This window comes from Saccostrea cucullata, unplaced genomic scaffold, assembly GCF_032062105.1.
Source record: "Saccostrea cucullata isolate Sc308-1 unplaced genomic scaffold, CSIRO_AGI_Scuc_v1 ctg3685, whole genome shotgun sequence".
Taxonomy (NCBI): domain Eukaryota; kingdom Metazoa; phylum Mollusca; class Bivalvia; order Ostreida; family Ostreidae; genus Saccostrea; species Saccostrea cuccullata.
Window position 1 is genome coordinate 78,806 of NW_026919080.1, and position 23,416 is coordinate 102,221.

The 23,416-nt window shown below is 37.0% G+C and overlaps 1 protein-coding gene across 1 annotated transcript in view; it reads left to right on the forward strand.

Moving 5' to 3' along the window:
* The window catches only part of LOC134279022 (ficolin-2-like), a 108,214-nt gene that overhangs the window by 77,354 nt on the left and 7,444 nt on the right, over positions 1-23,416 (forward strand). The window lies entirely within an intron of this gene.

The following is a 23,416-nucleotide window of genomic DNA, read 5'->3' on the forward strand; positions in this document are numbered from 1 at the left end:
CGAAATTATGCAAGCAGGAAACGAAATTTATGACCGTCAACAAAATGCCTTCCGTTTAAATTTAGAATTTGGTTTAATATTGAAAAACACCGAAACAGGTGAATATCGGTATTTTAAACCTTATCACAATCAAGAGGTATTTCAACGCCCCATTACGTATCGAGAAGAATTCATTTAAAACGTTTACAGCATCGCATGCAGCAATTAAACATCACTGATTATATTTTGCGTCAGCGTCCCGATACAAAGTGGAAACCATTTCTGATCACAAATGTCCGCATCGTCACATATCATTTGAATTTTGTTTTGGGAAACGGTAGAGTTACTGTGCCTAAACACATCAGTCAATCAAAATCACTCATTTCAATGACAACGAATAAGAAAGGTTATGTATATAAAGACAACCTTTGTGCTTTCCGCTGTTTAGCATATCACCTGAATAAAGATTGGTCTTTGTTGGAGAGACAAACCCAAGAGCTATTTCAAAAATGGGTCTCCTTTAACAAAAGACAAAACAAAGACATAAATTCAAATTCAAAAACATTTTCTGGTATTACTTTAGATCAGCTAGTCTATTTCGAAAAATGTTTCGAAATCAATGTCAACGTATTTTCTTTGCTAGATGATGGTTCTGCACATGTTATTTACAAATCAAAATGTAAATATTCAAATGATATTTACTTAAATCTCTTCGAACATCATTTGTCATACATTACGAAATTCGACACTTACGCCAAAAAATTTCAGTGCAAAACTTGTCATCGTCATTTTGGGTATTTGAAAAACTTGAAAAAACATCAGCGAGTGTGCAAGAATAAAACAAAGAGACAATTTCCAGGAGGGTTTTATTCTACCCCAAACACAATTTTTGATAAATTAGAACAATACGGTATCACTGTTAATCCCAGTGATCGTTTGTATGAATGGTTTTTAGTTTACGACTTTGAATCTATGCTTGTATCAGCTGATGATGGTCAAAACAGTGCAAGTCTTCAATATACGGAACAACACGTTCCCGTATCCGTAAGCATCTGTTCAAATGTAGAAGACCACACCGAACCCCTATGCATTGTTGAATCAAACATTGATTCTCTTGTTGAAAAAATGCTAGAGAACATGACAACAATCGCTCAGAGAGCAACCGAGTTAACCAAACAAAAGTTTACTGATGTATTTAGCGCCCTCGAGGACTCGGTGTTTGACGAGAGAATTAGTGAAGACGCACTCGAGTGCATCGGAGACGATGAGGAAATTCATAAAATGGTAAATGAAGAAAAAAAACTTTCCAAAAAATTAAAAGAAGAATTTGAAAGTTATTGCGAACAAATGATCTGCATTGGTTTCAATTCGGCCAAATACGATATTAATTTAATTAAGAGTTACATCGTCAAACACCTCCGACTCGACGAAAACGGCGCATTTGTTGTCAAACGCAATAATGCTTATTCGTGCATCAGCACAAACACTTTTAAGTTTTTAGACCTCTCTCAATATCTGAGCCCTGGTATAAATTATTCGAGGTTTTTAAGAGCATTCGATGTTCAAGAGAGTAAGGGTTTTTTCCCATACGAATTTTTCGATGATATAGGCAAACTTCGTTACGACCGACTTCCACCTCACGAGGCCTTTTATTCAAGTCTCAAAAACGCCAACATTACCGACGAAGAATATGCCTTCTGTCAAAGAGTGTGGGACGAGAAGAAAATGACAACGTTTCGCGATTTCCTCGTATGGTACAACAATCTCGACGTCGAACCTTTCGTGCAAGCGGTGAAGAATTTACAGCAATATTATTTCGAGCGCGGTATTGACATATTTAAATGTAGTATATCTGTACCGGGTCTTGCGCGTCGAATGTTATTTGAAAGTGGTACGAAAGAGGGGGCCAGTTTTGCTTTGTTCGATCGTGAAAATGAAGATCTGTACGACACGATCAAGCAGAATATTATAGGAGGACCGAGCATTATTTTCAAACGCTACCATGAAACAAAAAGGTCATTTATTCGTGGTAATCCACAAAAGCCATGTGGTCGAATTATCGGCTTTGACGCCAATGCGCTATACCTATACTGTATAGGAAAAGAAATGCCCGTCGGTGCTTTCGTGCGTAGGCGCATGCTCGATAAATTCAAACCTCAGAAACGAGATAAATATACCACTGCATATGATTGGTTAGATTGGTTGTCTCACTGTGGGAAATATAAAGCCATCAAACATAAGCTGAATTCAGGTAAAGAAAAAAAAATTGGCCGCTTTCCTGTTGACGGCTACGACGAGGAGACTAACACGGTGCTGCAGTTTCATGGATGTTACTGGCATGGACATCGTTGTTGGTTGACTCGTCATGTCAAAAACGACAAACTCTTAGAAATGAGACAAAATAAAACCAAACTTGCAACGAGTTACCTCAGAAAACAAGGTTACAAGGTTGTTGAAATGCGCGAGTGTACTTTCCGTAACAACATTCGCACTAACCTTCAGTTGAAAACATTCGTCAACTCGAGAAAGCAACCTACAGGTCAAGGTCCCATGACACATGATGATGTCATTAGAGAAGTTTTGAGCGGCAAGTTATTTGGCATGGTAGAATGTGACATTCGGGTTCCAGAGGCTTGGCCCGATCACTTCAAACACCCGAGTATGACACCATTCGAGTATTTCTCAGAGATGAGTCCTCTCTTTTGTACCACGGACATTCCATTTGACGCCATAGGCTCGCACATGCAAAACCATGCGAAACGGTTTAATCTGAGTACGAAACCTCGTCGTCTTCTGGTAGGAGGCATGAGAGCGCGACAACTGTTAATAGCTACGCCTTTACTGCGCTGGTATATAGAGCACGGTCTGGAGATTACCAAAATCTACCAGACTGTAGAATATACACCTCAGAGATGTTTTAAGAACTTCGTTCGCGATGTAAGCGACGCGCGACGTCAAGGCGACGTAGACCCGACGAAATCCATAATTGCGGATACGCGTAAACTTGAAGGAAATAGTGCATTCGGATCCACAATTATGGACCAGGAAAAGTTTCAAACCGTCAAATTCGTGCGCGGCGAAGGAAAGGCCATGATGGAGACAAACGAACCCACTTTTAAGAAATTATCTACGCTTTTCGACGAGGAAGAGCTTTTCGAAATTGAAAAAAATAAGAAAAAATTAAAACTGAATTTACCCATTCAGATCGGTTACTTTATCTTGCAGTATGCAAAACTGCACATGTTACAGTTTTACAATGACTTCATGGATAGATTTGTAAACCGTGCAGACTTTGAATACTGCGAGATGGACACCGACACTGCCTACATGGCCATTTCGGGACCCACCTTTGAGTCTGTGATTAAACCTGAATTGCGACAGATTTACGATCACAGTCTCAAAGGTCACTGTGTCGACACTTTAGAGATCGAGGCGGACTGCGATCGGCATTGGTTTCCTCGCACTTGTTGCGAGAGACACGCAAAGTTCGATCGTAGAACGCCTGGACTCTTCAAAATTGAATTTGAAGGTGACGAACTGATAGGTTTATGTTCGAAGACTTACATCGTCTCTACGCGTACGCAGAAGAAACGTTCCAGTCAATTGATTGTAGCGCAGCGACTACTTAGACGCGCAAAGAAATGTAGGTTTAGAAAATTTCAAGTTATCAAACCACGTTTGGTAACGAAACTAAAGTTCTCTTGCAAGGGAATTTCAAAGAAAAGACTTAAAGCTCCCCTCGCCTTATTCAGAGATGTATTAAAAACTCAAAAAGTGGGAACTGGAACAAATATGGGATTCAAACTTAGAAACAACAGTGTGTATACGTATCGTCAAATAAGGAATGGTTTGACTTATTTTTACTGTAAGAGAAAAGTTTTAAATGACGGAGTTAGCACTGAACCATTAGATTTCGAGTTATGTCCTGTAAAAAGCAAAAAGGAATATGAAACTGAAATAGATGACTTTGATCTCGAACTAGTACACATGCTCGCGGAAAGCGAGTAATTGACATTATTTGTTGCATGACACTGTTGTTCGAAGAGATTGTATATACTTTCTTTTTTGTAAAGTTTGTGTTGCACTGGAAAGGGGGGTCCATAACGTTGCATCGTTTCATCTCTTGGATGTGATAAGAAAGTTTATCTAATATTTTCGCTTCTTCTGTAAAATTTGGTAATTATTTATGTACGTTGAATGATTGTTTATGTACTTGACTTAAATGTGGTTAAAAAAATATTACTCGTTTATTTTGAAGTATCCGTGTTCAATATATACATCTACATGTATTTTTTTTTTCATTATTATTTCTCATGTATTTATACTGTTACCGAATTTTAACTCAAAATTCATTTATCGTATATATTTACATACGTATATACTTGTATACACAATAAAGATTTTTGGTGTAATTAACGTTTTGTCATTTATCTCAAGACAAGGTCATAAGAAGGGTTCAGTATCTTTATATTCAAAAGCATTTTATTTAACATGGAGAGAACTTCCAGCTCGTCAACAGAGTCGTGGTGTTTAATGGGAAATAAAATTCCCAAATCTGAAATTGTCTACTTTTGTCAAATGATTGTGGTGTATATCATCATCATTACCTCAATTGTTAACTTATCTCTAAAGAACGGTTCCTCTGAACTGTGGATTTCCTTACTTAGCAGTGCAATAGGTTACATATTACCTAACCCCTCTTTAAAAACGGAAAAAATATAAGAAGGTTAATGATACTCGGATATAAGACTTAAATCTACAACATGTCTATTCCATTTCAACCGTGTTCGAGTATGTGTATAAGCGGTCAAACAGAAAGTGGTAAGACGCGATTTGTTTACCGCTTGTTGACTGATTTGAATGAAATGTATGGTGGTGAGCCTCCTAAAAAAATTTTGTATTGTTACGGTATTCATCAACCTCTTTTTGACGAAATGGAGCAGCGATTTTCTAACTTGAGATTACATCACGGGGTTCCCACAAACAAAGAAATAGAGGAACTGACCTCTGATCGACAACATACGCTAATTGTGCTGGACGATTTAATGCATCGAGTAGTCAGAGATGCCGACATGGAACTTTTGTTTACTCAAGGCTGTCACCACCGACGTCTCAGTGTAGTATTCATTACACAAAATTTATTTCCGAAAGGTTCAAAGTCAAGAACCATAGCTTTAAATACCTACTATTTGATACTGATGAAAAATGCCAGAGATGCATCGCAAATTTCAATGTTGGGTCGACAGTTATATCCGGGATGTTCTAATCTCTTGGTGGAGGCGTACAAAGATGCAACTAAGCGTCCCTTCGGTTACCTGGTGGTGGACACGTCACCACGAGGCGAAGATAAATTTAGACTCAGAACAGATATATTTCCGGGAGAGGACCCTACAGTATACACATGTTTATAAGAATAAATGTTGACCTTTGGTATAAGATATTAATGATGACTTCTGCTGTCAGACAACAGAGACATTTTTTAGAATTTTTGCTTCAGTCAAATCCCGCACAAAGAAAATTGATTTTAAGTTCCATCACCAGAGAAACGTGTTGGGTGAAATAGCCGCGAACGTCATCCATAGTGTTATTTTACTGAATCCAGAAGAGAAAAAAGCTCTTAAAAAATATAAATCTTTTCTCCTCGTACTAGGCGACAAGAAGTCGGTTAAAAGAATAAAAGGAGGTTACTTAAAAAGAAACCAGCTCGGCATCGCAACCTTGTTAAAAATCGTAAAACCTTTCCTAAAAAAATGGTGGACGTGATGCAGAAATCTGTGCTGATACCTTACGAGAAGTACAACCGTCTCATGTCACTCCAGGAGACACATCGCGCGAATTCCGAAGCAGACGCGGAGAGGGTTGTGGCAGAAAATGTACCTGAAAACACGATAGCCCTACCACACCCGGAGAAATCACAGAACCTCGACATGTCAACTCAGACCGAATCCGAGGACTCGATAAAGCCTGAAACAACATCAACCAATCTATCTACGAAGGAATCCGAGGAATCGCTTATTACAGAAAAGCCAGTGGTCAAAAAGAAAAAAACAATTGAAAATAAAAACATTAAAGCAAAATCTCGTTACAGACTTCAAACAACGTGGATTCGATTTTAACCAATGTACACTTTCTGAATGAATAAATATTTTTCATTTGACTATATCAGAGTTGTTATTTATTTATTATACTTTTAAATCTCACTTATCAATTATCATTTTAATTATTTTTTTTAAAAGAAACCGTTTTCCAAAGGGATTACTAAATACCTCTTTATTTATCAATAATTATACTGTAATAATACTATTCTTTAATACATTTAAGTTTTATAAATAAGATCCCGTTTGAGAACACACATCGGTATAATTATTCAGTATACATTAAGAAAGGATTCGTCGTTATCAATCATATTTTTTCCAATACAAATTTCATAAATAAACTATCGTCTGAATACATGAAACAAATTTATCAACACTATAACTAAATTATTCATTCACTCTTTTAATAAAAACACAGACTAAACCATTTGTTTTCCGGAAAGACTTCTTCAAATGATTTAATCTAGGTTACATGTCGTAGTATTAATCCTAATCATTGATTACGACTACCCCCTTCTCGGCTCTAATTACCTTCCTGTTTGCTACGTCACGATCCTCAATCGTACCGATCCTCAAAGTGGGCTATAATGTCCCCCTCTATACTACTGTCCGTAACATAATACCTATGACCATTAGAAAAGTTTTCTTAGCCATCATAAATTCTGATCCTCCGTACATGATACAGGTTTAAATGCCAGAGTAAACCGTCAACTGTAAAAGTCAGTACATCTCGCAAAAGTCCTCTAGGGCTTTAATTTTTCACTTGAACATTCATTTAGACAAGACACTCCCTGGAACACAGGCAATTTTTACCAATTGAATGTAGGCTTCTTGTGAAGTGTTTTTACCTACTTTGGACGTTTAAGGTGCACTTTGAGAAACTTGAACCTTTGTCATGAACTCAATACAGGGGCATCAGTGTTTCACTTCCCGTTGTCATGTTTTGCTCTCATTGCTTATATCGTGCATTACAGTAAATAACGAAACAATTGGTTGTCAGAAATACGAATGTGTACGCAGATTTATTGATTAAAATTATCACAATATGTTATATGCGATGACTTCTGTATGCTCTATAGGTTATATGTCAGTGGAAATACATGTATCGGTACGAGGTAATTTTTTTTTTATAAATTATATAATAGCATAGCATTTGAGAGAAAAGCAATGACCTGTGTAAGATGAATTCAGTAAATAAGAAATTTATGTTTTAAAAAGCCTTACCCTCGGGACCCATTAGGGATCTTACAATGTATGTAGGTCCTGGGCACCTGCCTAGTCGCGATCGGGCGTCCACATCAAAAGTACCCTTACTACGCCGCTGGCTTTCTATACATGCCCGGAAATGGTTCCGGACTGCATAATTCAGCGAATGATTATATTCAGCTACATGTATGCAGAATACAATATGCTTGCATTTTCTTTTACATTTCGGATGATGAAGCATTGGGATTTTAAAAGTTAAATAATTAACACAGACTTGAGTTCTAATTTAAATAACGATTTTTGCTGCATTATATTTTAAAGTAGAGAAGAAAGATTCATGTACATGCTTAATTATCGGATGTAATTCTTACAACGGGGGAAATCTAAAACGGTTTTTACAACGCATGGATCTGTAGTTCTTTGCTTCATCTGTCCGACTTTTCACAAGCAGAGAGCTACATTTCTACAGGTAGTATTTACCGAGATCCCGTGGAATAGTGGGTGCTAGCACGAAAAAGATCCATCAATCTTCAATGGCCCTAAGTGTCCAGTATTGGACGAAATTTGTAGCACTCCACAGGCAAATGGTTGCGTCTCCACATCTCGAAGAAATAGAGACGTTAAACAACATACAACATATCAAATCTTACTTTAGAAAAGTTATTATTTGGATAAGTTATACAGAATTGTACCTCTAGTGGTCAGAGACCAGAAGAGCTTATGCGATAGAAATGCGTCTGGCGTCCGTAAACAATTTTTCAAAATGCTACTCCACCTCCAGTTTTGGTCCGATATCAATTTAACTTGGCACACCAGTAGACTTTGCTTAGCGGATACATAATTCTATGCATTGGTTTTCGGTGTTGCTAAAACGCGGAACAGAAAACGGAACTGAACGGAATATTATATTATTTTGGATTAAATCACTAAATATACATTAATTTAATCATAAACGATATGTCGTATACATATTAAATTCCCCACTATTAAATACAAGTTGAGTTATTCATGCTCAGTCTCTTATTTACGAAAATTGCTGATATAGCTGTGACCAACAGTCGAATTTGAAAGGGGGTAAACTTGCTTGAAAAGTATTTGACAAGCAAAAAAAAAAAACAAAAAACAAACAAACAAAAACAAAAAGAAGACAATTGTTTATTTCGGGAGTGGGGATAAGTCCTAACTCCAACATCTTTCAGTTATGTTTTTACACTAACTTACTACATTATATTGATTACATTGACAAAACGCGTGGGTGTCAATGAACATTTCTATGGTAAAAAGGTTATGACTGTGGGAGGGGGGATGAGTTTGAATTTTTTCCCGCTCATCGGAAAGGTCTGAGAAGTTGCATAAGGTCCGCTCCTCTTTACGTCCAAACATATACAAGATTTAACAGATTGATTTTTTAACGTATCTGTGTTCCCCTGCCCATACTCCAAACTGCTCTCCTCCATTTCAAGATTACTGGATTCGCTACAGCTTGCATAATCTGATTGATAAAACTAGTTATTTTTGTCCTTACAAACATTGGCTCGGAAGCATATTAAAAGGGGCTTTAAATCGAAAAGAAAAAATTTCCAACATACAAAAAAACTTGACAAGCCAAAAAAGGAAAATATGTCCTTTGCCCAGAGTCGTATTTCGTGGGGAAGGTGGGGGGTCGAACTTCTTTCAGTACCTTTTTTTTTCAAACAGTACCACTTAACCTCATTGGCCTAATCTGCGACATTATTGTTTAAAGTTGGGGTGCGGGGCTAAACATACAAGTACGATTCAAACTACATTGCCTATATCATGGCTACCTTTGCAACAAAAGTATGTGTGTATGTGACTGTAGGAAGGGGGCTTAGCCCCCCGGTTCCGATACCTATGACAAATATCATCTTCGCTAGCCAAGGGTTTTCGATCCGATACCTACTCTACAACCCTTGGCAGATTTAGTCCTATCAAACGGGAACTTTGATTGCGCCGCCTATCGCCGTAATTGAGTTAAGTCCCTTGAAGCTCTTTAATATTTGTCCAATGAAAATAGCTGTAACATACATAGATCAATATGACGTTTGAAACAATATGGCGACCTCCATGTGGAATATATCGAAACAACTTCATACAGCTGTGGGCAGTGGGCACACCTCAAAAGTGGTAGAAGGTATCGTTCTTCAAGAGTTTGACACTACTTTCTACTTGTCGCGGTATCAATTATTATCAATGAGCCGTGACATTTGATTGGCTTAAATTGATGCATCTAAAATGCGGAACACGGACTTATGTGGTCCTTTCAATAATTCTTGAAAACATATATAATTAAAAGAAAACAATTCAAATTAATTAATCCCTTGTTTTTTAAGCATAGATCACGTCCTAACTTTCATCCATTGTAAATATTACTTTTATTTGTGCATAAAACACGAACAGACTTTAATTCAGCCGAAAATCGTCGATTAGTAAAAACCTTGCGAAGACTCGGACTTCGCAGCCAATCAAATTCGTTTGCGCGAGTTCTAAAATTTTCGGCCAAATCTGCCAAGGGTTGTAGAGTAGGTATCGGATCGGAAACCCTTGGCTAGCGAAGATGGACAAATATATGCATATACATAAGTACTAGTACTTTTTTCCTTCTCCCTATTTCAAAACATCTTGTTTTATAAATAAACTTTCTTTTAAGAAAATAATTTGTTTGAAAGGCTCAGATGAATACTCAGGACTTTAAGTCTAGTTAGCATGTATTTTATAGATAATCGCTTTTACAACAGTTCTGAGCGGGTGGTGTGTATGATTCACTTTATATAAAAGTTGACAATAAATTTTATTAGGTTTGACTTTCGCATCAAGAATATTGCTTTAATATCTGATTTATATCGAATGTATGTTATTTTTTGGACATAATTTTTTCCGTTCCGTTCCGCGTTTTAGCAACACCCATCGGTTTTTGATTTGACGAAGTGTTGCCGTGGTTACTAAAAATAGAAATTTCAGTGAATGCTACCCCTCCTACAGTTTTGGTCTGATTTCAATATAACTTGGCACACTAGACTATACTGAGATATTTAATTCTGTTTATTGGTTGTTGATTTCGAAACACAGAATTGCCATGATTACTTAAATAGAAATTTCTCTGAAATACTTGAGACTACACTGAGGTACATAATTGTCTTTTGTTTTTTTTTGTGATTTGTTGATTGGTGTTTCCATGGTAACTTAAATGGAAAATGCTGTAAAATTTTATTAAAAGCTATTCCTACAGTAGTAGTCATATTGCAATCTTGTCACAAGAAGAGACTTTATCAGGATCAGTATTCTGTTTTTTGCTTTTGTAAAGTTTAAAGTCCCAGCTGCTACTTATCTCTTCCTTTGTTATAAGTATAACCAGTAGAGCTACAATCTCGACAGGGAAATATGGTTCTTTCTCAGATTGTGGGATTCCTGTCAATAACGAAAATACTACGTGGGATGTACAGGACTGGGACGGAATAGGAATACAAAAACGAATACACATTAAATGCTTGGATTCCTTTGAACAGCGAGGATCCGGAACGATCATCTGCCATAAAAATGGGACCTGGATAACGGACTTGGTTTGTCAAGGTTGAAAAAAAAAACATCTACATGCTGTCTTTTTAGGTCACCTGAGTAACTCAGGTGACCTATTGCTATCTGTTTTTGTCCGTCGTGTGTTAACATTTTCAGCTTCTTCTCTGAAACAACTGAACCAATTTGAACCAAATTTGGTATACAGCATCTATGGGTGAAGGGAAATATAATTTGTGTATTTCATGGTCCCTGCCCCCCCCCCCCCCGGGGGGCCCGGGGTTGGGGCCAAAACCACTAAAATTATTGCAATCTTTAAAAATCTTCTCCTTTACTCCTGGACATCAAGCAGGCAAACTGTTGGCACGAATGTATTGAGCATTGAGTCCTCTACCAAAATTGTGAAATTCATGGCCCCAGGGTCAGGGGTTCTAGTGCTAGGGCGGGGCTATATAGATTATATAGTGAAAATACATTATTTCTTTAAAAATCTTCTTCTCTGCTCCTGGGTATTAAATAAACTAAGTAAATACATAGTTATGATGAGCAAGAGTGCCTCTTCCAAACCTGTGAATTTTATTGCCCCAGGGTCGGGGGTTCTGGGGTATGGGCGATGCTCTATTGATTATATGTAGTGAAAATGCATTTATTCTTTGAAAATCTTCTTCTCTTTTCTGGGTATTAAATTAACAAACTAAGCACCTAGTTATGATGAGAAAGAGTCCCTCTTCCAAAATTGTAAATTTTATGGCCCCAGGGTCAGGGTTTCTAGTGCTAGGGAGGGACTATATAGGTTATAAAGTGAAAATGCATTATTTTTTTTGAAAATCTTTTCCTTGCTCCTGGGTTTTATGCCAATAATCCAAGTATATATATTTATGATAAAGAAAGGTGCATCTAGCAAATGGTTATTTTTTATGCCCCACCCCCCACCCCGGGGCAGGGGGGGGGGGGTACATAGTATGAAAATAAATTAATGTTTTGAAATCTGCTCTTTGGTATAAATCAACCATTTTATGATAAAATTTGCAAAATTTTTAAATATATGGCAACATGGTCCGTGGTTCTTTTGGGATGAGGTGCAAAACTGGTTATAAAGTGGAAGTTTATTTTCTAACTCTTTGCAAAAGTCGCCATTGTCGCCCCTTCCTCCATCCCTGGGAATACAGAATCATAATTTTAACAAACCTGAATCTACTACCTAAGAATCGGTCCATATCAATGTGACTAAACATAGCTTTTTGGGTCCTATGTGGAGGGATTATTTCTTCTTCTAAATATTACTATGTTATTAGAATTTAACATCTTTTTTTGAAAGGAACGAAAAGAAAACCTAAAAAAATCATACAGGAGGAAAGCAGAATAACACGCAATATTAAGGAAGAATTATCTAATTTGAGTATTATACGATTTCAGTTTTAAAACTCATTCCAATATTTATAATTTTGGACGAAATAATGTACATGTACCCATAAAGACGGAGAATAAAAACGCCAATGCAGAATCTATAGATAAGAACAGCAACTATTTCTACAAGTAATTCTAGTGCAAAATACGAAAACTTTGCAAGAATTTCTTAATTATATGTAGATATATATATTAAAAGTAGAGAGGAAAATACTTTTTCGGGCTCTTCTTTTTCAAACTTAGATATATTTCTAGAATCAATATCTGTAAATATATTTTTTCTGTTTTAGTTCGTGCTGCAGCTGATTGTAAGGAACTCCTCGAAAATGGTAAAACTGATTCCGGTGTATATGATATTTACCCCTTTGGTACCGATTCAGAACCAGTCCCAGTGTACTGCGACATGGAAACAGCGGGAGGCGGGTGGACGGTATTTATGTTTAAGAAATAAAGTCCGGGTTCGCTAGAATGTTGCAGGATAACCTCCTAAATCTCGAAATGCTGTCAAAAGATATAAGCCTAACGCCTCGGCTTTTATCTTTCAAGTGAAACATCATTTCGAGACCGAGGAGGTTATCCTGCACGACAACAATGACTTATTATCTATTCTACGTAGAGCCATAAAATACAGCTGATCGTTTCCTCTATAAAGAGATGAATTAGATCACCATGTCTCGAATTCGCCGTTCCTTTAAAAACCAGAGGGGAAATCTGTGTTCTTGTACGAATATAGACGATTTGAACTTTCGTTGCATTAAAATAGCCTTTATCAATAACAAATTTGTTTGTAACATACAGACCCTGAGACGTGCTACTACCCCAAAAAAGCGTGTGACTTTCGTGCGCTTTCCGTTTCGTGCAAACCGTGTAGCGTTTCGTGTAAACCGTGCAGCGTTTCGTGCAAACCGTGTAGCGTTTCGTGTAAACCGTGCAGCGTTTCGTGTAAGCTTCAAAGCGTTTCGTGCAAACCGTGCAGCGAGCGTGCGAGAAGCGTGTGAGAAACGTGCGACTTTCGTGTTAGAACCGTGTAAGAAACGTGCGACTTTCGTGCAAGAATCGTGTAAGATTCATTCGGAAGTCATTTCATTTTAAATATGGCTATCGATGGGTCAGGATGTTAAATTGTATTATTATTTTATTATTGAATTAATTATTAATTATGCTTATGATATTTTAGGAGTAAAAAAAAACGGAACAACAAAATGAAATTACACGGTAATGTATAACATATATTTTAATATTTGTTTTCTTTTCCTTCTAAAGAAAAGGTGTTCAAATTAATAAACTATGTACAACAATTTTAAGGGCATTAAATTCAATATAGTATCCACGCGATCATGGCTTCTTAAATATTTTTTCTCAAAGAAAGAAATACCCGTTCTACTTTTTTTTTTAATTTTTAAAAAGCAAATGCAAGAATATATTGGGACTCTTTGTCTTAAAATTTTAAGTACGCGAAAGAAAGTTTTGAAACGATGTGCCATTTAATACCTTTTAATACCTTCAGATGTGTTGCTCATTTTTGTCAAATAAATGGATGATTATTTTAATTCACATGCACACGTGTTTAGAAAAGGGGGGTTAATAAAATTACTAGTACAGTCTTTCGTTTTTTGTTGTAATTTTCCATCTAATGTTAGTTTAACTAAATGCTTAATTTTATATTCTTTTTTAAATCCTGTGTGCGCAGATACACCCCTTAAAAATATTGTAAGCTCCCTGGGAATGGCCAAGCTTAAGTCAGGGACGCTACAAAATAAATACTGGTAGTACTCCTGTACTAAAATCCTTGTTCCTCAGGTTATAGGGAAAACACAAGATTTGTCTTGGTCTCAACAATATTTATTAATCATAAATCAGTTCTCATTTCAACAGGTACAATAATAAACTCTGGTGGCGTCTACCGTACAGGCTACTATTATAAAAAAGGGGGGGGGGGGGTGTACAATGGCTATACTAGGATGATCCCCACAGTTAATTACAATTAAATAGGTGTCCAGTGTGTTGGGAGATAATTGTCGATCATTTTCTCACATGAAATCACGATTGTAATGCTGTAAAAGACTACTGTGAAAAATATGGGCGGATCTTGGAATTGTCTCTTTGAAATATACGCGCCTGTCAACTCGGCAAATTATCTGTTTACATAATGAAATCGGCCCATATATATAACCTTCGGAAAAGGGTCACATGACTAGATTCAACCAATAAAAATGCTGTACGGCGACGTTCCACCAATCACGACAATGTACGACATCGTACAAAATGAAAATCGTGTCGCACTGTCGGACAAAATTGTCGTACAACTTAGATTATAAACAAATCCTGGAACTAACATGTGAAAAGACAAAATAATCAATAAACATGGATTACAAAAGATGTGTCCATAATAAGTAAGTAAACAATTTATCTCTGAAACTAGTAAATTTCACATAAGTAATCTTGCTGAGTATGCAGACGATATCGCGGATAGATACGAATATATAGTGCAAGTTGTAGACACATGTAATTGGGAATAATAATGGCTAAAATGAATAGTAGAACCCACAATAATAATAAACATAATAAATAGCAAGTAATTATGCCCGTAATATAGCATAAATAACATGTTTGGTAAAATACGAAACTGTGTACATAACATGCGCCGATATAAAAATGGCAGACAGAATGTAAACAAGTGACATGGCAGCGGATAATTCAAACTATTACAGCTAATCCAGACATGTAGAACTGCTAAAATAATGACAGTTAACTCAAGAAATACATGCAGATTTAAGATGAAAGGTAATTAATTCATGACATGTAAAAATAAATACAAAATCTAACATTCTCGGCCAATGTTGTCACAACGTTTTTGACACACATGAAATATCATTACAAGTAAAGTCCACCCACCAAATAACTATTACAAAGTTCAACAGGTTAAATTATAGACATCTGACAGGTCCTTACATTTCCCCCTCCCTAGTTACTTAAGGAGGAACAGGACCTTTAGCTGAAAAAAATTCTGTCAATGAATTTTTTTCATATTTTTTATATTACTAATTTAATATGTACTTAACATTTTAAAACGGCCCTGTCATGGGATTTCTTGACTTATTTATAAGATATCGCCCCACAAATACCGCCCTGTGTAGAGTTTAAATGGAGTTTAGATACTTCATGTTTACGGGCCCATTACGGAGTCCACAATGCGAATTTTTACGCACAAACGATAATTATGATAGATAACACTATATGCTCAAATATTTCAGAATATTCATAGTGTTTAAATTATCTGAAAGCAACCGTTTTAATTTTATATAGTATTTGGGTGGGATAAATTCTTCATTTTTCAAGGTAGCTTCAACGACAAAAACCTCATTGGGAAAAAATTCTGTCAATAAATATTTCTAAATTTACGATTGAATGTCAGTCCTTCATCGTAATTATTACCTGCATAAATATCACAGGGTGAAGCTTACCTCAATATCGGACAGGACATCGTTGAATTAGACGTAAGCATGATAAAAACGCTTCACGTTTGTATTTTCCTAGTGCGGGAAATCAATTGTGACGTCACACGAAAACATAAACATTCAAAATTATCTAAATAGAGAGAATCTCTGCTACTAAACACGAACAAATATGAATTCAAAAAATCTGCTTCGGAAATTTATCTCGATATATTGACTGTGACCTGTTTATTATGAAATAAAACTGACCATGACGGGTGTGTACTTGATCTCGCTGCACTGAAAATTCAAACACTACGTCTATGACGTCACTGACGTCAAACTGCAGGGTAAAGAGAAACAAATGCATGGATTGGGCAACTTCACAATATCTAAATGATGGAAAGATCTTTAAAAAATTTATTCATAATAATTTCTGAAATTAAATGTTTAAAAAACAATTTTAGAATTTAGAATAAAATTACACAAGAACTGTTGATTTTAACAACGTTTAACATGTATATCATCACCGATTATGACGTAATATGTCTTTTTAGTCATGTGACATGTTCCCTGTCTCCCCTTAATTCTCCTGAATTAATAGATTTGCAAATATTCAGTACATAGATTAATAACAATACAGCAATATATTAAAGTTCATAATAATGTTATTTCACTATCACTCAGTCAGACGGAGAGGAATCCTAGCTTCATCGATCTTGGAGATGACCTTGTCCCACTGTTTGTCCGGTTGCGTGCAACCAGCCTCCAGAAAAGAAACCATGGCCTCATCATGTTGGCTGTGACTCTTACCCATGGCAATAGATCGCACTGATTGGTATAGGTATACAAGGCTCTTTGATGCGGGATTAGAAGTCTTCTTCGGAGAGAGAACAGCTGTTCCTGGCAGTAGTGGCACACAGCCAGTGGAAAGAAGCTTTTTGGCCCGTCTTGCCAGTTGTCCAAGAGATGGGTCCTCAGGGAATGGGGAGAGAGCAGGCAAAGGAACAGCAGCAGGCTCTGGAGGAATGACAACTTAAGTCTCATTGGGGCATCTTCTATCTCTCTGGCTCCTTCAGAACTTGGGTTTGGCAGGGCTGGGGCCTGGGTTCTGGTGTCTACGGCCTGGTTGGCAACGGCTTAGAATCAATATAAGAATCAGCAAACAATTCCTTTTCTAATATTGGTTCGTTTGTTTTCTAGGTCATTATGGTATTAATGTAAAATATCAAAGTAGCACCATTGCAGCTATAGGACTTCTCAATATGGGACAAAATCTAGGAAATCACAGGTACAATTGGCAATATAGGTTTCTGCTGGTATGGAGGGATATACAGTCTTGGGCAAGGAGTTAAGATAGGTCATCTGTATAGGTCCTGGAGGGAAAATGGGCTAAAGGACTTGCTAATATCTCTGGCAATAGTAGGTATAGTATAACCAAATTATCACTAAAGTAAATTCAAATATATGGTACCAAGGGAGACTAAAAACAATGACAAAAGAAAAACAATAACTAGTGCTAATTGTAACGGGGACCGTTACAGATGTTCCCCAAACGCTCCCCAACTCCCTTTTGGTGCCATATTCCCTGTAAGCTTCATTAAATAAGACAAACTCGATGCATTTAAGACTTTAATAATGTTTACACAGAAGTGTACAAAGTTCATTCAAATTTTGCGTGCGCATGTGAATGCATGTGCGTAATGACCATATCATCTTGTCTACACAATCTATATATTTTTAAATACTAAATATTAAAGCATTTAATCCAAATTTTAAAAAGATACACTCGTTGAAGTGTTTTTTGATTTTGCTCATTTCACGTGCACGCACGTGCATACATGAGCATGGTGACCATATCTTCTTGTAGATGTCCGTTACATCTATCTATGTTCTAAATCCCACCCCGTTTGGTTGAAAACCAAGGGAGTTATAGCTGTTTAAAGTTTCAGCCAATCAGATTGCAGCGCACGTACATGCACGTGTATGCATGTGCATGGTGACCATATTTTCTTGTAGTAGTCCAGTATATCTATCTATGTTCCAAATTCCATCCTGTTTGGTTGAAAATCAAGGGAGGTATAGCTATTTAAAGTTTTAGCCAATCAGATTGCAGCGCACGTGCATGCACGTGTTTCATGATAATTGTTATATATCTTGTTGTAGGATATACTTATGCATGGCTATTTTCAAAATTTCAAAGGATTTCGTAAAAAAATAAGAAAGATATTGAGACTTTAGTTTCAGCCAATCAGAGCAAAGCGCACGTGCATGCGTGTGAGATCTTGCTATTTTGACCATGTCATATTGTCTATGCTTCTAATATATCCTTATATTATAAGTTTCAAACCATTTCATCAAAAATTTAAAAAGTTACGCCTATATCAATTAAATCGGTCATTTCACATGTTGCACGTGCACGCTCTTGCAAGCACGTGCGCGCAAAATGACCTTCGTTCCGCAAATCTACATAACATGTCTACTGACCCTAAAAACATTTCACCTTAGTCGGATGTATAGTTTACGAGATCATTCCCGGACAAAAAAGTACCCAGGAAGAAGAAGAAGAAGAAGAAAAATAATAATAACTAGTGCTAATTGTAACGGGGACCGTTACAGATGTTCCCCAAACGCTCCCCAACTCCCTTTTGGTGCCATATTCCCTGTAAGCTTCATTAAATAAGACAAACTCGATGCATTTAAGACTTTAATAACGTTTACCCAGAAGTGTACCAAGTTCATTCAAATTTTGCGTGCGCATGTGAATGCATGTGCGTAATGACCATATCATCTTGTCTACACAATCTATATATTTTAATATACTTAATATTAAAGTATTTAATCCAAAAGTATTAAAAAGATACGCTCATTCAAGTGTTTTTTTGATTTTGCTCATTTCACGTGCACGCACGTGCATACATGAGCATGGTGACCATACCTTCTTGTAGATGTCCGTTACATCTATCTATGTTCTAAATCCCACCCCGTTTGGTTGAAAACCAAGGGAGTTATAGCTGTTTAAAGTTTCAGCCAATCAGATTGCAGCGCACATACATGCACGTGTATGCATGTGCATGGTGACCATATTTTCTTGTAGTAGTCCAGTATATCTATCTATGTTCCAAATCCCATCCTGTTTGGTTGAAAATCAAGGGAGTTATAGCTATTTAAAGTTTAAGCCAATCAGATTGCAGCGCACGTGCATGCACGTGTTTTCATGATAATTGCTATATATCATGTTGTAGGATATCCTAATGCATGGCTTTTTTCAAAATTTCAAAGGATTTCTTCAAAAAACAAGCAAGATATTGAGACTTTAGTTTCAGCCAATCAGAGCAAAGCGCACGTGCATGCGCGTGAGATCTTGCTATTTTGACCATGTCATATTGTCTATGCTACTATCCTTATATTATAAGTTTCAAAGCATTTCATCAAAAATTTAAAAAGTTACGCCTATATCAATTAAATCGGTCATTACACATGTTGCACGTGCACACTCTTGCAAGCACGTGCGCACAAAATGACCTTCGTTCCGCAAATCTACATAACATGTCTACTGACCCTAAAAACATTTCACCTTAGTCGGATGTATAGTTTACGAGATCATTCCCGGACAAAAAAGTACCCAGGAAGAAGAAGAAAAATAATAATAATAATAATAAGAAACAGAGTAAAAACAATATGTTCCCCAACTTCGTTTGGGGAACATAATAAGAAACAGAGTAAAAACAATATGTTCCCCAACTTCGTTTGGGGAACATAATAATGCAGCAGCACCTCTGCTGGCAACAACACACAACTAATTTATCTACACACAGGCAATGGTCACATCTTGAGATGCAGGGCCCTCGCATCTAGATGTCGACCCAGTGAGGGCCATAGGCTGCACGCATCCGTTGCCTCCCGTCACCACTTGGGCAAGGGCCATGGAGTGCGCACCTCCGTCCCTCCCAATACCCAATGGTGCGGGCCATAGACCACACACGCCCGTCGCCTCCCTTCACTGGCCTCCACAATTATATAAAACAATAATAAAAAAAAATCCTATGTCATATAGTCTCTTAATGAAGTAAACAACTCTGAAGTTCTATTACCTGTTCTGTTTTTGGTAACATTTTGGTGGGTTTCTGCCCTGGTAGGGAAATAATCGGTCAACATGGTACACTTTGCCTCCCCTGGATTCCAAACTGGTCTTAGGTCTCTCCACCTCCACTGGCTCCTGGCCTACTGAATCAGCGGGTGGGAGTTTCCCTGGTTTGTTTTAGCCCTGGTGTTGTTATAGGAAGGTCTCTGTGATCTCTGGTGCTGATACCTCTGTGGGCACATATTCATAAAGTGGTCTGGAGAATTGCAGATGAAACAGTTTTTGGGTTGAGGGTATCGTTGATAATTCCTCTGACTGTTATCATTGTTTTCTAAACGGTCAAGTCTGGACATAAGTTCTTGTAGTGTTGAGTTCAACTCGTCAAGTGTTGTTGATGCTTCAGATCCTAGTTCACTGGCAAAGGGCTTCGGCTTGGGATTAGAGTCTACATTGCGTACCTGAGTTTTCTGATTGTTTTCCTCTGTGCCCAGAATGGATTCATATCTCTCTATCACATCAACGGCCTCAGCAACGGTCTGACAGTCCTTGTCTATACATCTACACTTCATTTCCAATGGATTGACCTTGTACAGCTGATTCAGGGCCAGTGCCTCGTGGGCAAGTGCATCAAGATTACGGTACGCTCTTTGTGCCAACTGGCGAATATCATCACCAAGAACAGCAATAGACTCACCTGGTAACCTCTTCCTCAACTACAGCTTGGACAGCCATCTGTTTTGATTTTTACTACTTCCGAATCTCTGATTTAATTTACCACTTAGGGATTGGAAGGATTCTTTGTCTTCAGCAGATAGACTCATGTAGTAGGTTCTAGCCTGGTCACGGAGACTGGCAGCAAGGAAGAGAAGTTTTGTTCTATCAGACCACCTACCTAATTCGGCGCAATCTTGGAAATGGGAAATATATTCGTCCCAATCCTCCTTACCATTATAAGGCTCAGGTTTCATGGGGCCCACTCGATTGGGACCCTTCTTATTCCAGAATAACCATTCTGTCTGCTCGATTGGTTTGGTAGGGTAGACTTAGAAGGCCTTCTCAGCCTTCCACGTCAGAGATGGAAGGATAGCTGAAGGATAGCATTCTAATATGGCGTCAAGCGGTTTGGTGAAAACTTGGGGGATTTTTATTATTGTAAATAAACCTAACTTAAAACAAAATACAGTTGCAAAATGTATTTTTATCATGTATGAAGTGTACGTCTGTTAAGAAGCATTTTTTCTGTTATGTAATTGCAGTAAAATCAACCATTGAACACAGTTTCATAATTTACCATGTAATATGGGGTGCAGATTTGAGCCATAAATAGGTCCCTGATTTGACCATAATTGTTTTATTTTTTTTTTACATGCTCTTTAATATTCTTCTGTCTCAGACACTTGATGTTTTAAATCTTTCTTTAAATAAATAAAAAAAAAAAATTCCCAATACTATTATATTAAATTAATTTTTCCACTCTTAATTATCTCAAGTTTCCCTTTCGAACTAACATTTAACATGCTTTACAAAAACCGGATTCAAATTCTTGAAATTCAACAACTGCAGTAATTCAAAACATCGCAGATAATATTCCATCCTATTCAATATCCTTCTGAACACTTGATTTAGACATACATATTCCAACCCTTCCAACATTCCCCTTTGCTTCTAGAAGGGTCCCAATCGAGTGGGCCCCTTGCAAGGTACATATCCTGCTGGGTAACGTCACCTATAGGGTTGCCAAGCTGACGTCTTGGGACAGGAATTCTATCAAAGTCTGGTATAATTGGTGTTCGGAGCATCTCAGGGGCTATATTTGGAGCTGGTAAATGATTGATTCCCTCTAGTCGAACCTGCTTGGGAGAAGGGGGTAGGTCACCTTGACCTGCCTCACTGTGAATATTAAACTGTATTTCTGGGTCAGGAGAGGTATAAAAGCACTCTGCCATGGTCCACTTGTGTAATAATGGCTAATAAATCAAATTTTTGAAAATAATTATTTTTCAGTAAATTTGTATATTTATAATATACACACACTATGGACACTATATACAATAAAAACCAACACACTGGACAGCTGGGCGGTTACTGGACATGGAATGGGTTTGTATCACTGGATGCCTTTAGGAAAATAGGCATCCCACTTCTGACACCAAAAATTGTAAGCTCCCTGGGAATGGCCAAGCTTAAGTCAGGGACGCTACAAAATAAATACTGGTAAGTACTCCTGTACTAAAATCCTTGTTCCTCAGCTTATAGGGAAAACACAAGATTTGTCTTGGTCTCAACAATATTTATTAATCATAAATCAGTTCTCATTTCAACAGGTACAATAATAAACTCTGGTGGCGTCTACCGTACAGGCTACTATTATATAAAAATGGGGGGGGGGGTGTACAGTGGCTATACTAGGATGATCCCCACAGTTAATTACAATTAAATAGGTGTCCAGTGTGTTGGGAGATAATTGTCGATCATTTTCTCACATGAAATCACGATTGTAATGCTGTAAAAGACTACTGTGAAAAATATGGGCGGATCTTGGAATTGTCTCTTTGAAATATACGCGCCTGTCAACTCGGCAAATTATCTGTTTACATAATGAAATCGGCCCATATATATAACCTTCGGAAAAGGGTCACATGACTAGATTCAACCAATAAAAATGCTGTACGGCGACGTTCCACCAATCACGACAATGTACGACATCGTACAAAATGAAAATCGTGTCGCACTGTCGGACAAAATTGTCGTACAACTTAGATTATAAACAAATCCTGGAACTATCATGTGAAAAGACAAAATAATCAATAAACATGGATTACAAAAGATGTGTCCATAATAAGTAAGTAAACAATTTATCTCTGAAACTAGTAAATTTCACATAAGTAATCTTGCTGAGTATGCAGACGATATCGCGGATAGATACGAATATATAGTGCAAGTTGTAGACACATGTAATTGGGAATAATAATGGCTAAAATGAATAGTAGAACCCACAATAATAATAAACATAATAAATAGCAAGTAATTATGCCCGTAATATAGCATAAATAACATGTTTGGTAAAATACGAAACTGTGTACATAACATGCGCCGATATAAAAATGGCAGACAGAATGTAAACAAGTGACATGGCAGCGGATAATTCAAACTATTACAGCTAATCCAGACATGTAGAACTGCTAAAATAATGACAGTTAACTCAAGAAATACATGCAGATTTAAGATGAAAGGTAATTAATTCATGACATGTAAAAATAAATACAAAATCTAACATTCTCGGCCAATGTTGTCACAACGTTTTTGACACACATGAAATATCATTACAAGTAAAGTCCACCCACCAAATAACTATTACAAAGTTCAACAGGTTAAATTATAGACATCTGACAGGTCCTTACAATATATTGGAATCTTCTTTCCGCCTTTGAACTGTGATCAAGGTCATGTAAACAATAATGATCACGGGCTCCGAGTGCATGGCAAGTAAAAACCTGTTTTGCTATATGTACATGTTGAGTTCACGGCTTAATGACACTTATAAATTACGACTGGGTTTTATTGTTTTGAAATAAAATGATTCTATGAATATTTAATTGGTTCAACTTATATATCAGCGGATTTCATCTTTTATTTGTAAATCCGAATTTCTAGCCGTAAACAGTAAAATAAACAGACCT